Raw genomic sequence first — 6,306 nt, 5'->3', positions numbered from 1 at the left:
CACCTCTGCAGGTCTTGGCACTTTCTCTGGAGGAGTGACCCATACTTTCATCCCAGAAGGGTCTGTCTGGATTGGGTTGTTGCAGTTTCCCATTGACCTTAATCACAGGACATGGTAACACCAAAAGTCCCCCTAAGGAATCTCCTGCATTCCAGATATAATCTTCATTACCTCCATTGTTAATCAGTCCAATGTCCCCCTGGTAGTCTGGGTGAATCACCCCTCCTAATACTGTTATTCCTTTCTTATCCTGCTGACTTAAGGGCATCAGAAGCCCAAAGTGTCCAGGGGGAAGTCTTATCTTCCAGTTCAGTGGAGTGTTTGTTGTCTCTCCTGACAGAAGCACTCCCTCCTCTGGAACCAAAACATCCAAGGCAGCAGAGTGCAAAGTCAAGGGTACAGGAAGCAAAAATTTTCCTAGTGGGTTACCAGGGATGATAGTGGAATCATTCCCACTTCCACCCCTTGATTCCTGGACCCGTGAATCCTAGCTATAGAAGAAACTACCATATACTGGATGCTGATTCAAAGCATACACTGCCTTCTGGAGGACCCTGCCCCAGCCCTCCAATTACAAGGTATTGCCTCGTAATTGGCACTGTAACTGTGTCTTTAAGAGGCCAGTCCATCGTTCTATCAAGCCAGGTGCTTCAGGATGGTGGGGAACATGGTAAAACTAGTGGCTTCCATGACCATGGGCCTACTGTCATACTTTTTTTGGCTGTGAAGTGAGTTCCCTGGTCAGAAGCGATGCTGTGCAGAATACCATTTTGGTGGATAAGGCATTCTGTAAGTCCCTGGATAGTAGTTTTGACAGAAGCATTACGTGCAGGAAAGACAAATCCATAACCACAATAAGTGTCTATTCCTGTAAGGACAAAATGCTGTCCCCTCCAAGATGGAAGTGGTCCAATGTAGTCAACCTGCCACCAGGTTTCAGGCTGGTCGCCATGGGGAACAGTGCCATATTGGGGTCTCAGTGTTGGTCTCTGTTGTTGGCACATCTGGCACTCAGCAGCAGCTGTAGCGAGGTCAGCTTTCGTGAGTGGGAGTCCATGCTGTCGAGCCCATGCATAACCTCCATCTCTGCCACCATGTCCACTTTGTTCATGGGCCTATTGAGCAATGACAGGGATAGCTGAAGAAAGAGGCTGACAATCCACAGAGTGGGTCATCCAATCTACTTGATTATTGAACTCATCTTCTGCTGAAGCCACTTTTTGATGAGCATTTACATGAGACACAAGTATGTTCACATCCTTTGCCCATTTGGAGAGATCTAGCCATATACGTCTTCCCCAAATGTCTTTTCCACCAATTTTCCAATCATGCTCCTTCCAAGTCCCTGACCATCCAGCCAAACCATTGGCTACAGCCCATGAATCAGTATATAATCACACTTCTGGCCATTTCTCCTTCCAAGCAAAATTCATGACCATGTGCACTGCCTGAAGTTCTGCCCACTGTGAAGACTTTCCTTCCCCAGTGTCCTTCAGGGTTGTTCTAGAAATGGCTGCAATGCCACAGCTGTCCATTTGTGAGTGGTGCCTGCATAGCGTGCAGAACCATCTGTAAACCAAGCCTCAGTCTTCTCTTCCTCAGTCAACTGATCATAGGGCACACCCCATGAAGCCATAGGTGCATGCTTGAGAACAGGAGGCATCATAACAGTAGAAACCATAGGCATTTGGGCAACTTCTTCATGTAACTTGTGCCCTCTGGGCCTGCTTGAGCCTGATCACATATATACCACTTCCATTTGATAATGGATTGTTGCAGTGCGTGGCCTATTTCATGGCTTGCGGGGTCAGATGACACCCAGCTCATGATGGGCAGCTCCAGTCGCATGGTGACTTGGTGGCCCATTGTCAAACATTCAGTTTCCACTAAGGCCCAATAGCAGGTTAAGAGCTGTCTCTCAAAGGGAGAATAGTTGTCCACAGATGAAGGCAAAGCCTTACTCCAAAATCCCAAAGGCCTCTGCTGTGATTCCCCTATGGGGCCTGCCAGAGACTCCAAACAGCATCTTTATCTGCCACTGATACCTCAAGCACCATCAGGTCTGCTGGATCATATGGCCCAAGGGGCAGAGCAGCTTGGATAGCAGCCTGGACCTGTTGAAGGGCCCTTTCCTGTTCCAGGCCCCACTCAAAGGTAGCTGCCTTCTGAGTCACGAGTCACTTGATACATGGGTCATAGTAACACACCCAGATGAGGACTGTGCTGCCTCCAGAATCCAAACAGGCCCACCAAATGTTGTGCTTCTTTCTTGGTGGAGGGAGGGGCCAAATGCAACAACTTATTCTTCACCTTAGAAGGAATGTCTCTGCATGCTCCACACCACTGAACTCCTAGAAATTTCACTGAGGTAGAAGGCCCTTGAATTTTGGTTGGATTTATTTCCCATCCTCTCATGCTCATATGCTTAACCAACAAGTCCAGACAGTCTGCTACCTCCTGCTCACTGGATCCAATCAGCATAACATCATCAATGTAGTGGACCAGTGTGATATTTTGTGGAAGAGTCAGGCAATCAAGATCCCTTTGAACCAAGTTATGGCACAATGCTGGAGAGTTAATATACCTTGAGGCAGGGTAGTAAAGGCATACTGTTGGCCTTGCCAGTTGAAAGCAAATTGCTTCTGGTGGTCCTTATGAATTGGTATCAAGAAGAAAGCATTTGCCAAATCAATAGCTGCATACTGGGTACCAGGAGATGTATTAATCTGCTTGCGTAAGGAAACCACATCTGTACAGCAGCTGCAATTGGAGTCTCTACTTGATTAAGTTTTTGATAGTCAACTGTCATTCTCCATGACCCATCTGTCTTCTGCACAGGCCAAATAGGAGAGTTAAAGGGAGATGTGGTGGGAATCACCACCCCTGCATCTTCCAAATCCTTGATGGTAGCACTAATTTCTGCAATCCCTCCAGGGATGCAATACTGTTTTTGATTCACTATTTTCCCTGGCAGAGGCAATTCCAGTGGTTTCCATTTGGCCTTTCCAACAATAATAGCCCTCACTCCACAGGTCAGGGAACCAATGTGGGGATTCTGCTAATTCCTAAGGATATCCCAATTATACATTCTGGTACTGGGGAAATAACCACAGGATGAGTTCGGGGACCCACTGGACCCACTGTCAGTTGGACTTCAGCCAAAACTCCATTTATCACCTGACCTCCATAAGCCCCTACTTTAACTGGAGGGCCATGATGCTTTTTAGGGTCTCCCAGAATCAGTGTCAGCTCAGAACTAGTATCCAATTGGCTGCGGAAAGTCTGATTATTTCCGTTCCCCCAATGTACAGTTACTCTAGTAAAAGGCTGCAGGTCCCTCTCGGGAAGGGTGGGTGAGAGGCAGACAGCATAACTCTTTGGTACTGTAACAAGGTCCTTCCTCAAGGACACCTGGCCTTCCCATCATTCAAGGGGTTCTGGGTCTGTAAACTGTCTCAAATCTGGAAATTGGTTGACTGAGCAAGATTCTCTATTGCTATGATCCAATACTGACTTCCTGTCATTCATCCTAGAGCTTTTCTGCTTATACAGATCAAATAAAAACTTAGTAGGCTTCTTATGTATGTGGTCCCTGGAAACACCATGATTGATTAGCCAGTACCACAGGTCCATTTGAGTCATTCCATTGTATGTATTGTTTTGCCTTTGCCGCCCATTATGATAAGTATGCTCACCTTGTCTTTGGTAATTCAATACTGCCACCTGACCCCTACTCCGAGGTCCTGTTACACATATTTACATTTAATTTATGCAATTGAGCAGCAGCATCTCTAACTGTAAGATTCAGCATAAAGAGCAAAAACAAAGCTCTTCAAACGTTCTGGTATCTCTCTCAGTACTTTCCATCTTATAAAATCAGTAAAAAGCATGTCCTTTGGGCTCTCCCTTTGTGGAGGATTTGGTGTTGCACTGCGAATCCACTTGAGCATACCAATTTGCCTGAGCTTTACAATTCCTTCATCAACACTAATCCAAGGGATATCAGGTATCTCCAGGTGTCAGTAGGCCATCTTACCTCAGCCAACCAATCAAATAAACTTTTAACACCTTTTTTTTTTCTTTTCTGCATGAGCTTCCATATTAAACCTAGAATCTCCAGTCAGGGGGTCCATGTCAATAACTAATTAAATAAATTTTAACACCCTTTTAAACTACACGTGCTTCCATATTAAACCTATAATCTTTAGTCAGGAGCCCAATGTTTATAAACTCAGGCTGATCCAATTTTATATTCCTTCCACCATTATCCCATACTCTTAAAATCCATTCCCAGACATATTCATTAGACTTCTGCTTGAATGAATTAGCAAATTCACTAAGTTCTTTAGTGGTGTAGTGCACCTCCTCATGGACCACACTTTCTATCTCTCCTCTAGGGGCCTGCTTAGCCTTGAGTCTGGTTATCGTCTAGAGGCAAGAACAAATGGGCCCTGAGGGACATCGGCTTCCTCTTGCTGAATAGTATTAGCTTCCTCAATGGGATTAGTTTCCTCGGGAGGGTGGGTCTGCTGACGGTGGGACAGTTAGTTCATCAGGTGAATAAAATTCCTCAGCATCTGAGGATTCTAAATCTTCAGCCTCCTCAGGGTTCTCCCACACATCTCCATCCTACCTGTCAGGATTCCAGTCTTTTCCTACCAATGCCTGCACCTTTACTGCTGACACTCTTTGAGGCTGGGAATTCATTTGCATTGTAGGTCAGTCAAAATAGGGGCTAGGGGCTCCAGCTTGATTTTCTGCAGCTTTAGCTCTCTGGCTGCTGGAGAGAAGATTCTTTTCCAGGGCACACTTGGAAACTTTTAAACTGTTGGTTTGAATCTGGAGCTTGTCAATTTTATCATTAAGCTCATTGTTTATCTTCATCACTTTATCCAGAGATGCTAGAAGTAACCAGACAGCATCATCATTTTTCTTATTTTTCCACAAATTGTCAAATGTTTTATGTATAGAGTCACTAAACTTCTTGCTCCTCACAAGAGGTGAATTGGAAGATTCTATCACCATAATTGTTTCAAATAGTCTACACCACGGATTTTCAGTGCTGTCCATGCTATCTGAAGACTCTAAGTCAGAGAGCATGCTCCAAATACTAACAAGCCCATTAAATAAATTCATCTTTTCAATTCTGTTTCTCTAGAACCACTCCTCATACCACAATCTGTATTAGTCAGGGTTCTCCAAAGATATAGAACCGGTAGAATGAATATATATGTATAGAGATTTATCAGGATAGAGTCCGAGTAGTCCAACAATGGCTGCACCACACTGGAGAGGCTGGGAATCCGCAGTCACTCGGTCCACAAGGCTGGATGTCTCAGTAGTCCCAATCTGGCTCTGAAGGTCTGACAAATTCCAAAAGATCAGCTAGTCTTCAGTCTACAGCAGCAAGACAAACTCACCAGCGAGACAGAAGGCAAGCAGCAAGAAGCCTGTCGTTCTCCTTTGCCTTGGCCTTTTATACGGGCTGCCACCAGAAGGTAACACCCACATTTGGGGTGTGTCTTCCAGCTTCAGATGATCCAATCAAGAAGATCTTTCATTTCAGTTAATCCCAGATCCAGTCAAGTTGACACTCAGGATTAGCCATCACACTGTACTTTTCCACAGTTACACCTTCATTGAATTTCTTTCCACAACCCCTTGTGTATAGTCATTCCTTTCTTCAGCTCTTTGTATTGCTTCCAGAACTCTCTGAAGGGCTACTTTTGTGGACAAGAATTTCTTCAGCCTATTTATGTCATGGAAGATTTTTCTTTCCCCTCCAATTATAATAGACATTTTGGCTGTGTATAGTAATCTTGGTTGGCATCTGTGGTCATTTAAAACTGGGAATACTTTGGTCCAGGCTCTTCTGGCTTTCATAGTTTGCACCGAAAAGTCAGCTGTAATCCTAATGTCTTTCTTTAATTTTGGAAATTTTGGAAAATTTTCTTCTATGATTCTGTTGAAGATTTGGTCTATGCCATTATCATGGGATTCTTGTCCTTCCTGTATGCCTATGATTTGTAAGTTTGGTTTTTTTATGGTGTCACACAATTCCTGCATATTTCATTCTTGTGCTTTCTTAAATTTTTCATAATCTTTGCTTGAGTGGTCTAGTTCGTTCACTTTATCTTCCAGTCTTCATACTCTTGTTTTCTATTTCATTCATCCTATTGGTGAGGCTTTCTCCTGTCGTTTCTAATTGGCTTACTGTTTCACTTCCTTCTTTTCAGCCTGAGTAGTCTTCAATATTCCTAGATCTTTTCTGAATTTATTCAGTTTATCCCTCTCTTCCTTCAGTTC

The sequence above is a fragment of the Nannospalax galili genome, unplaced genomic scaffold, assembly GCF_000622305.1.
Source record: "Nannospalax galili isolate Female #2095 unplaced genomic scaffold, S.galili_v1.0 scaffold649, whole genome shotgun sequence".
In the NCBI taxonomy this organism is placed as follows: domain Eukaryota; kingdom Metazoa; phylum Chordata; class Mammalia; order Rodentia; family Spalacidae; genus Nannospalax; species Nannospalax galili.
Note: the sequence above shows the minus strand (reverse complement) of the source record.